This window comes from Mus musculus, chromosome 19 (assembly GCF_000001635.26).
Source record: "Mus musculus strain C57BL/6J chromosome 19, GRCm38.p6 C57BL/6J".
Taxonomy (NCBI): domain Eukaryota; kingdom Metazoa; phylum Chordata; class Mammalia; order Rodentia; family Muridae; genus Mus; species Mus musculus.
This window is the reverse complement of record NC_000085.6, coordinates 37,775,938-37,787,184: the sequence shown is the minus strand read 5'-3', so window position 1 is coordinate 37,787,184 and position 11,247 is coordinate 37,775,938. Positions and strand designations below refer to the sequence as shown.

At 42.5% G+C, this 11,247-nt stretch overlaps 1 pseudogene; it reads right to left on the bottom strand.

The window, feature by feature from the left end:
- On the bottom strand, nucleotides 1,420-2,926 carry Gm9067 (predicted gene 9067; annotated as a pseudogene).

The window sequence follows — 11,247 nt, the reverse complement described above, 5'->3', positions numbered from 1 at the left end:
CATTTCTAAGAAAGGGTAGAGTGTCCACACTTTGGTCTTCGTTCTTCTTGAATTTCATGCGTTTGGCAAGTTGTATCTTATATCTTGGGTATCCTAAGTTTCTGGGCTAATATCCACTTATCAGTGAGTACATATTGTGCGAGTTCCTTTGTGATTGGGTTACTTCACTCAGGATGATACCCTCCAGGTCCATCCATTTGCCTAGGAATTTCATAAATTCATTTTTTTAATAGCTGAGTAGTATTCCATTGTGTAAATGTACCACATTTTCTGTATCCATTCCTCTGTTGAGGGGCATCTGGGTTCTTTCCAGCTTCTGGCTTTTATAAATAAGGCTGCTATGAACATAGTGGAGCATGTGTTCTTCTTACCGGTTGGGACATCTTCTGGATATATGCCCAGGAGAGGTATTGCGGGATCCTCCGGTAGTACTATGTCCAATTTTCTGAGGAACCGCCAGACTGATTTCCAGAGTGGTTGTACAAGCTTGCAATCCCTCCAACAATGGAGGAGTGTTCCCCTTTCTCCACAAGGGAAAGCTCTTTTAAGAGTCCATTTTGCCTAAATAACTTTTTGTGATTCATTTTTGGAATAGTAGCGATTCATTTTTAAAAAACTTTTTGGTCTCATTCTTTTTCTTCCTTCCTTTCTTTTCTTTTCTTTTCTTTCTTTCTTTCTTTCTTTCTTTCTTTCTTTCTTTCTTTCTTTCTTTCTTTTTTCTCCTTCCTTCCTTCCTTTCTTTCTATCCTTTCTTCTTCCATCCATCCCTCTCTTCTTCTTCTTCTTCTTCTTCTTCTTCTTCTTCTTCTTCTTCTTCTTCTTCTTCTTCTTCTTCTTCTTCTTCTCCTTCTTCTTCTTCCTCCTCCTCCTCCTCCTCTTCCTCTCTCTCTCTCTCTCTCTCTCTCTCTCTCTCTCTCTCTCTCTCTCTCTCTCTCTCTCCCCCTCTAGCTCTCTCTGAGATAGGACTTCTCTGTGTAGGCCTGGCTGTCCTGGAATTTGCTCTGTAGACCAAGCTGGGCTTGAACTCATAGATCCACTTGCCTCTGCCTCCCACTTACATCTGCTTCATCAAAGAAGTGCTAGCATCAAAGGTGTGTGGAATTATCTCATTCTTAAATGATATCTTCCAGGGTTTATCATAGCATGTGCCATATTTCCCCTCGGCATCTTAAAGGTACTGTTCCTGTGTCTTCTTCCTTCCGTTGCTCCTGTTTAGAAATCCTTCATCACCTCTTCTGAGAAGTGGAAGTCTTCTCATTCCTTTGATGAGAACCAACGATGCTTCTGTAGCTGAAGGGTTCCTAGTTGTTTTGTGTGAAATATTCCAGGTACATTATCTGTTTGATGTCGAGTCTATGTTTTGATGATTTTACCAGCTTAGAAAAATCCTTCATCTTCACCTCTTTTTTTTTTTTTTTAAGAAAGCAAACCAGGACAGTCCTTTATTGGGAGTAGAGAGCAGCACGGCACAATGACCAACAACAGATGGAGGCAGCCTGCACAGCGTCCTCCATGATACAGGCTTTCTACTGGCAAACCTGAACTGGAAAATGGGTTCCTGGGGGCAGCTCCCATCCCTGAAGACAACTGTGGGTCACTAGAGACCGAATCCCTTGGGGGTGCCTTCTTGTTTTTTATAAAGAACATTCTCTTTAGATTTTTTGTAGTCTTCATTTGTTACTTTCATTCTGCGTCCCCGTAAGGCCATCAAGCCAGCTTCTGTACAGATTGCCTTGATGTCGGCCCCAGAGAGGTCATCCTTTGCCATGATCAAGTCATCCAAGGTTACATCATCAGCCAGTGTCATCCTGCTGGTGTGAATCTGGAAGATATGCTTCTTGGTCTCATCAGGCAGGGGGAACTCGATCTTTCTGTCAATGGGGCCTGGCCTGATAAGTGCTGGATCCAAAGTTTCTATTTGGTTTGTGGCCGTGATAACTTTTACATCTCCCCTTGAATCAAATCCATCCAACTGGTTCAACAGTTCCAACATTGTTCGTCGAATTTCTCTCTCACCTCCAGAGTTTGAATCATATCTTTTGGTCCCAATGGTGTCGATCTCATCAATGAACACGATGGACGGTGTGTGCTCCTCAGCAACCCGGAAGAGCTCCCGGACAAGTTTGGGCCGCGTCACCTACATACTTCTGGATAAGCTCTGAGCCAACCACTCGCAAGAGAATGGCTGAAGTCTGGTTCGCTACTGCTTTGGCCAATAGAGCTTTACCTGTTCCTGGTGGACCGTAGAGAATGACCCCCTTAGGGGGCTTTATCCCCATCTCTTCGTAATAGCCAGGATGGGTAAGAGCAAGCTCCACAGACTCCTTAATTTCTTGGATCTGGTTGTCCAGTCCCCCAATATCTGCATAGGTTTCCTGGGGGTCCTTTTCCACCTTCATCACCGTGATCAGGGGATCCGTGTCATCCATTAGCACCCCTATCACAGCATGCACCTTGTGGTTGAGCAGGACTGAACAGCCTGGTTCCAGCAGATCCTTGTCTACAAATGGCAGGATGCTGACTGTAGTGTTCTGAGCCCACAGATGTGGACACAATGGCATGATTATCATCAATGATCTCTTCCAAGGTTCCTACAGACATGGGGGTCCCCCTGGGATCATCCATTTTTGATCTTTCCTCTTCTTGCTTTTCTTCTAATGGTTTCATCTGTTCCTGATTTCTAATGAATTCCTCCTCCATGAGAAGATAGTCTTTTATTCTCTCTAGCTTTAGTAATTTCAGGTGGCACTGGGTGTGAGTTGTTACCAGTGGAAGTTTGCTGGCAGCAGCTGGTCCCTTCGTTTTCTTCTTCTTTTTCCCCACTCTAGTTGGGACAGGAGGTTCATATTCCTTTTTCTTGTCCTTGTCATCCTTCTTGCCACCCCCAGGACCATGGCCACCACTCTGACTTTGACCCATCTTCCTTCAGTCGTCCAAGTCGCCACCGCCGGAAGTGCATCCGTCAAAGCGACCCCTCATCTTCACCTCTTAAAACTCACTTAGGCTCCATACTCTCTCCTTTTAACTTCTAGAATTCCAAACACACATGTGTCATTAGATTTACTCACCATTTTCTCTGGTTTATTATTTTTTTTCTTCATGGTTTTCTGTCTTTCAGTTTCTCTATCCATCATTCTAGAGCTTTTCCATTTGCATATCTTTCATTTCACTCATTTTCTCCTCAACCATGTATAATCTTTTACGAAGCCTATCAAATATATTATTTTTAAGTTCTAGATTCACTATTTGACTCTTCTTCAAATATGCCATGTCCTTTACTACAGTTCCTATACATTATGATTTAGATTGAGAGTATCCTCTGAAAGACTTATTTATTGAAAGCAAAGCCTGGTCCCCGGCTGGTGGCCCTACTGAGAAGTGACTGGGTCTGAGTTTCAAGAGTAATCTATGAATCAGTCCATTGGCAGACTCTTAATTTGAAACATGATTGGGAGGTCATGAAAACTGGTCATGGAGCCTAGCTGGAGAAAGTGGGTTGCTTGGAGTTTACCCTTGAAGAGAATTTCTTATTTTGATCCCTCTCTCCCCTCCTTTCCCTCTCTCCCTCATGCCCGTCACGAGGAGAGACCTTTTAGTTTTCTACCACATCTTTCCTGCCATGAGGTTCCGCCTCACAATGTATGAGCCCTGGGGCAGTGGAGTCAGGAGACCATGGACTGAAACTGTGAGCTAAAATCTTTTTTTTCCCTTAGTCAGTCAGCTATTTTGTCCCAGGAATAAAAAGTGACCGAGACACTAGATCACTACAAAAAGTCTCAGGAGTTTCCCTCAGATACCAAGCCTAGGCACTTAAGAAATACGTTCAAGATTTCCAATATATAGGCCATAGAGATGTAGTTCCTTGGCATAGCACTTGTGTAGCAAGCACAAGCCCCTGAATTTGCTTTCTACCAATGGCAAAATAAACCAGAATTCCAGGATCTAGAGCAGGGGTTCTCAACCTGTGGGTCATAACCCTCTTGAGCATTGAATGACCTATTCACAGGGTTTGGTAGCCTAAAACAACCTGAGAACACATTTACATTATGATTCAGAACAGTAGCAAAATTATAATTATGAAGTAGCAATGAAAATAATTTTATGGTAGGGTGTCACCAGAACATGAGGAACCATAATAAAAGGTCTCAGCATTAGGAAGGTTGAGAGCCACTGCTCTATAGAGCCTACACTGGGCTGTTCTATTATTTGTTCTCTTTTCTGATTTAGTTCATTTCAGATATGATTAGTACACATACTCTATACCTGGGAATTCACTTCACGTTGTATTTTGTAAAATTATTTGTAGAATTCCTATGAGACATTGGGTATTGGAAATGGTTCACATATATTTATTCCAGGTTTTTAGGGCACACTAGAAACCCAGGCTTACCTTAATCCAATTTCTTACCCTGGTACTGTTTAAAGTTTGGCCAGAAAGTTCAGAGTTCACTTTTACTTGTAGGTGTAGCCTTTAAGACTCTCAGCCCAAAGATGTAGTAGTGGGAGAGGTCAGACAACTTCTTTTATCGCCCTAAATTCCAACTTTTATTCCCTCAGCCCCATAAGCCTGTTGAAGTCATTGGTCAGTCTCTTGGCCAGTACATCCAGATTCTGCAAACATTCTGAAGTCCAAGACCGACTTTTGTGGATTTCCTCTTTATTTTGGAACCAGTATCAGTAGATTGTCAACATTTCTCTCTTTTTGATGTCTTTGAACAGAGTTCTAAAAAAAAAAAATCATTATTGTTTGACTTCTGTTTTTTAAATTGTATGCACCTGGGTGTTTTGCCTGCACATATGTCTGGGCACCACCTGCATGCCTGGGGTCCAGAGAGGCCAGAAGAAGGCACTGGATTCTCTTGGGACCGAAGTTACATGTGGCTGTGAACCAGCATATGGGCTGTTTAGCTTTTAAGTTCTCCTCACCAGGGGAGACTACTTAGTCTGTGATTGTTGACAACATGCCTTTTTTTTAATGTTTTTCACTTTAAAAGCATTCTTTTATATTTCCTTTCCTATCAAAATGTTGTTTTCTGTTATGTAGTAGTGATGAGTTGGTAAATATTTTGTTTTAGTATGTTGTGTTTTAATGTCTCATTTAATCAAAGATAATATCAAATATCATTCACCAACGTTCTTCTAAACTTCGAATGGCTTATAAAATACATAGCTCTATAAATCTCTGCACAATTGCAATTATAACAACATCATGTAGTATGTAGAGTGGGAACGCTCATTATTCTCACTTTTCAGTGAGGAGACTGGGCCACAGACATCAATACACAGCTTACACAAATCATGCAGAAAGCACATGCTGTGTCGGATTCCAAGCCCAGCTTCATCTTTCTCCAGAAACCAAGGTTTAGGTTTTTTTTTTTAATTGTGGTTACATGTACATCATATAAAGCCTATCCTTTCAACTCTCCTTAAACGTAGGCTTTCGTAGTATGTCGGGCAATCCCCTGTTGCACCACTATCATGCTCTCTCTTTCTGTATGGCACTTTCCTCTTCTCCAACTGACAGTCTGTGCCCATGAAACACTAACTTCCAGTTTTCCCCACCCTGCAATCTATGTAAACACCAACCAACATCTCATCTCATAAACATGCCCTATAGGCGGAATCGCATCCATCTGTTTGAGGCTAGCTTATTCCCAGACCCAATGTCTTGGGTTGCTTCCATCTTTTACTTGTGGCTAAGTATACTCACATAGTTTATTCATTCATCCATTCATTCAACAAATAAGTTCATAAGCTATGACTGAACATGTAAAATTCATCACAGCAGGGTGTGAAGATGTGGGAACCAGGCAGGAGCCAACAGAAATATATGCACAGGTTGGAATTAACAAACAGCTTATGAAAAATAAATACAGAAGATTTATAAGAAAAGATTAATACAATGAATAAAGAGATGGGGAATTTCATAAAAGACATGCAATCTTAAAAAAAAAAATCAAATACTACTTCCAGAACTGGAAAGTGTGGTGTTTGAAATAAGTCATTGAAGAGTCCCAACAGAATTAGTAAGTAGGAAGAAAAGATTTGTAACCTTTAGGACAGATTAAAATAAACTATTCAAACTGAATAATGTTGGGGAGGAGTGGGGGGGAGCACACTCACGAGAAAGTATCAATCAACCTCACATACAGGTAATGAAAAGTGAGAAAGACGGAAGACAAAAGGGCCGTGTGTGTGTGTGTGTGTGTGTGTGTGTGTGTGTGTGTGCTGAAATAGTGCCCAGTTTTTCTTTGTTTAATAGACCTCTGGACTACTAAGTTGCCCTAAAATAAAATAAAATAAAATAAATAAAAATAAATAAAAACTGGCCTGAAGGAAATGGCTTAGTGAAAAAAGTGCTTGCTTAGCAATCAAGAGTCCCTGGAACAGAACATATCTGTAATACTAGATTACAGATTATTACTATTATATTACAGCAAGGTAGGAGGGAGGAAGAGACAGGAGAACCCCCCAGAAGGTAGCAGGCCAATTAGAGAGCTCCATGCATAGCACAGAGAGACAACAGAGAGAGCCTGCATCAAACAAAATGGAAGGCAAAGACTAATACCAGAGATTAGTATCTCTGTGACCTCTACGTGCACAATATGACATGTGCACATATGCATATGCACACGTGCACATGCGTGCACACACACACACACACACACACACACACACACACACACACATACATGCACCATGCACAAATAAACAGAAAGAAAGAAAAGAAAAACTACAGCTGGCCATCGGATAGTAAGGCTTCTGAGAACAAAAGTTACTGATAACACCTGAAAAGTAGCCAGAGAAGAGGGCTGGCTGGCATCAAGAGGGAGTCTGAGTGACAGCCAGCTGCTCTTGGGAGACTGGGGTCAGAAATGGTAGAACACCATTTTTAAAGTGCCAGGGAAAGTGAAACAAAATCTGACAAGCTAAAATTCCTTATCTATAGAAAATGTCCTTTAGACTTAGAGTAAAAATCAAGGCATTTCAGACGAAAGCCATCTGAAACAACTTATCAAAAGCAGAATTGCAATAAAAAAAATTACTAAAAGAATTCTGAGTGGTGCAGGGAAATTCTACAACATCTACGAGATCCAGGCGCCCACGACACTAAAAACACTGGAAACAGTGGATTTCCGTGAAAATAAGAGACCATCTCTGTTCCATTCCATAAATTCCCTTAAAGATAAGTGGATTATTTAAAGCAGTCCTGTGGTCACATGGTTTACAAGATGCATAAAAAGAAATAGCTGAAAATGACTAGTCAAAGGATGGGGGTTCAGTTAAATTGGAGTCTGTAGCAAGTTTCCTTGACACAAGTGACAGAATATTAACTAAAGGTAAACTTTTTTTTTTTTTAATTAAAGATGCAGGTGTGTGCCTAGAACAGCCGGTGAAGCAGTTATAACTGAAATGTCAAGGAAAAAAAAATGGAATGTTAAATTAACCTTGTTAACCCAAAAGAAAGCAGAAAATTAGGAACAGAAAAATAAAGGACAGAGGTGACAAACAGAAAATGAGCAGCAAGACTGAAGACGACCCAGGACACAGTCATCATTACATCATCTATAAACAAACACTCAACTGTCAGGCTGTAGTATGTGCTATTTACAGGAAACATTAAATTTAAAGGCACAGGTAGGTTGAAAGGGGATAAAAATAGATAAATCTTGAAATGCTAAATATGTTGTCACATTAAAGATATTTTAAAATAAGGAAAATGAACAGAGCTAGAAAGAGAGACTTTTATTTGGTCAAGGAAGAAACCGTAACAATCCTAATGAGATGTACACGTGGAAATAGGACCTCAAACCACACAATGGGAAAGCTGAAATGATCAAAGAGAGAAACAGACTGTGATGGTTTTTGCTGTCAATAGAACTTGACAGATTCTAAACTCACCTGGGAGCCTGGCCTCTGGGCTTGTTCTGAAGGGCTGTCTGATTGTGTTCACTGTGGGCGGCACCATTCCCTGGCTAGAATCCTGAACTGGGAGAAATGGAGAAATGGAACAGAGCCACAGCGTGCACGTATCACTCTCTGCTTATTGACCGTGAATGCAGTGTGACCAACTGCCCCTAGCTCCCGCCACTGTGATTCTCCTGCAATGATGGAATAACACCAGAGACTGTGAACTAAATATGCCCTTCCTGCCTTAAGCTGCTTTATGTCAGGGTGTCTTATTGCAGCAACAAAAAAAATAACTGAGACATTGGTCAAGGTGCAATTATTTGAGAGACTACAGTAGTGTTCTTAGTAATCAATAGATACAAGATAATGTCAATGAGGGAACTGCTTAAACAACACTGTTCTAAGTGATATCTGTTCAGCCTGAATGACTACACAGCACACATTCTTTCCAAGTGCACATTAAGGGATCACTAAGACAGACCAGATGGTATGACTCAAATATGAAATTGAATAGTGGACATTGCTGTTCTTAATGTCTCAGGACACCCTGCCCTGCTGTTTCTTGAATCTGCTCATTTCCGTGCAGACCCTTCTTAACCTACCCCTCCGCCCTTCCCCCACTCCCCACTCCCTCCCCGCTCCTGCCAACACCCCCCCCACCCCCACCCCGTTCCTTGACAAAGATGATCAAATTTGGTTGTCATATTTGTTCTTCTAGTTTCACTCACTCATGGTCTCCAGGTCTTCTTGTCCTTGCCTAGAGAGGATGACTGGTGGGGTGGGGGTGGAGGTGAGGGTGGGGTCATCTGAAGCACTTTCTTCTCTGGGAAGTCTTAGTCTCTGCTGTTTTTTTGTTTGTTTGTTTTGTTTTGTTTTGTTTTTTCACCCAACTGTCAACTGAAGTGACTATTAGGTGCAGACTGCTCACCCATGCCAAGAGTTCAGTCCCACAGGCTCTGTGGGGGCCTTCTGCATGAGATGATAGTCTTTTTACTCTCTGCCCACTTGTGGGCACTATGACGGAGCTGGGCGGGAACACTCAATAGAATTACCGGACTACTTCGGCTCATAGTCTATTGTCTCACATTGCTGTCTTGAAAGCTATGGCTTCATTCCAGGCAGGGCTGGGTTTCCCAGCAGCTGTCATTCATGCTGGGACGATACGCTGCCCCAAAAGAGGGAAGTGGCTGGTTCCCAGGAACCAGCAGCAGCAGACAGGCTTGGCTTGAAGAGCAGACAGTGGGGCTCCTCATAGGCAGAATGGGAAGCAGAGAGGCCAAGCCACAAACAAGAGCAGCCTCAACAGACACTAGGCACACATGGAAACAGAGGCCAGGCCTCCCACAGCCGGGCCATGCGTGGAAGCCTCCAAACACAGCCAGTGTGGGAAGCAGAGCCACGGGAATGTCCTTAGCAGACAAGATGCTGCATGATGCCTGACCCCGCCCTCTGTAGGAAGCTCTTGTTGGTGAAAGGATAACTGATCTTCAGTGAGCTACTCACCGAGAATTCAATGTGCTTTGTCTTAGGAAAGTCAAATGGTTAAAATACAGGCCAAGAATAATTCTTATGATTAGGTGACTTTTTTTTTTAATATTCCCTCACAGTTCACTAAGTGTTTAAGTGTATATCACCCCCATTCTCACAATATTCCTTACCTGGGAGATGTTGTCAGCCTCATATCATAGAGGAAGAAGTTGGAAACTGGAGAAGTTAAGAAACTCATTGGGAAAACAGTGGAGCCACAGTGGAGAAATGGCGGAGACCAAGGATCATTTGTTCTAAAGGCCCTAGCATTAGGAAATTTCAAACATTCCCTCAAGAACAAGAATGAACTTCTTTAAACAGTCCCATTCTATAACGGGAAAGAAACTGCCTTGGCAGCAGGTGAAGCCTTCTAGATTTACAGACACTCTTAAAGTCCCGCCTTCCCCATCTCTGTTGCCTCTGGGCCAGATGGCTTCTGGCCCTAACCTTGTCTTTCTGCCCCTCGTCTTGTCCAGGCTAATACTTCCTGCTGAAAAACTTGAAATCTATTATTCTAGGCTCAAACTTTGGACCTCCGCTAACATCTTCTTTTTCTTTCTGATTTCTGGTCATGCGAATATGCCTGGATTCCGTGTGCTTTGTGATCTTGTAACAACTGACAGTTACAATGGCCAGAGAAAAATTGAGCCCGTTTCACCTCCAGATCCCATACAAAGGGAACCGTGGTATGCTGGTATGGGCATGTGCTTAAACAAGTTGGCTAGAATGGCTTTAACGATGCTGGTCCCTCAGGATGTCACCCATGGTGAACTGTACCTTGTAACTTACTTTCTGAGGATTGTGCAGCCACCACCACTGTCTGTCCAAAACCTGCCCGTCACACTAAGAGCAAGCCCTCTGCCCATTAAGTCATTCCTCTCTGTTTTTCCCTAACCTTCGTCCCTGTGAATCATTAATCTGCTTAGCTCTCTGTAGGTTTTCATATGATGGAAGTAGAACCATACCACCTGTGGCCTTTGGCACCTGCCATCTTCCCTTAGCGCAATGTGCTGAGGATTCAGCCAGGTGGTAGCTGGTATTATCATTACCCTACTCCTTTGGTATCCTGTGATCTAAACACACCACGTGTGTTTATTTGTCTCCTGGTGGACACGGGGTTGTTTCTGTCTTTTAGACACCGTGAACAGGACTGCAGCACAGGTCAGTGCCAAGATCTTGCTTGAACATCCTTTTCACTTACATTAGCTTACGCCAGGAATGTATTCATTGGATCCAATAGCAGTTCTACACTTGATTTATTAGGAACTGTCAAACTATTTTACATTCCATCTGCATCATTGCACATTCACACTGACAATGTACGAGCGGTTCTGTTTCTTCATGTACTGGCAAACTCTGGGTTCTTGTTGTATCTGTCCTGAGGAGCACGGAATAGTATCATGTAGGCTTGGGTTTTTCCACCCCCCACTCTCTTTCTTTTCCTTCCTTCCTCCATTCACACAGGGTCACTCTCACTTGTAGTTCAAGCTGGTCTTGAACTCAAATTTTTAACAAGCCTCATGCCTCAGTTTCCCAAGTGCTGTGACTGAAGGGATAGGCCACTAGGCCTTCATGACTGGCAGTGCTGATGATCATCTTAGAAGTGTGAGCCATCTGCACATCTCCTTTGAGGAAGTGTCACATCAACACTCATTTCTGAGTTTGCTTTTTAAAATCATCATTATTAATTATTATTATTGTGAGAGAGAGGACTGTGTGGCATGGGGTGAGGTTAGAGGAGAATGTACAGAAGTTCTCCCCTTCCGTCGAGGGTTCCAGATCTTTCCAGGAAGTGAATTCAGGTTATCA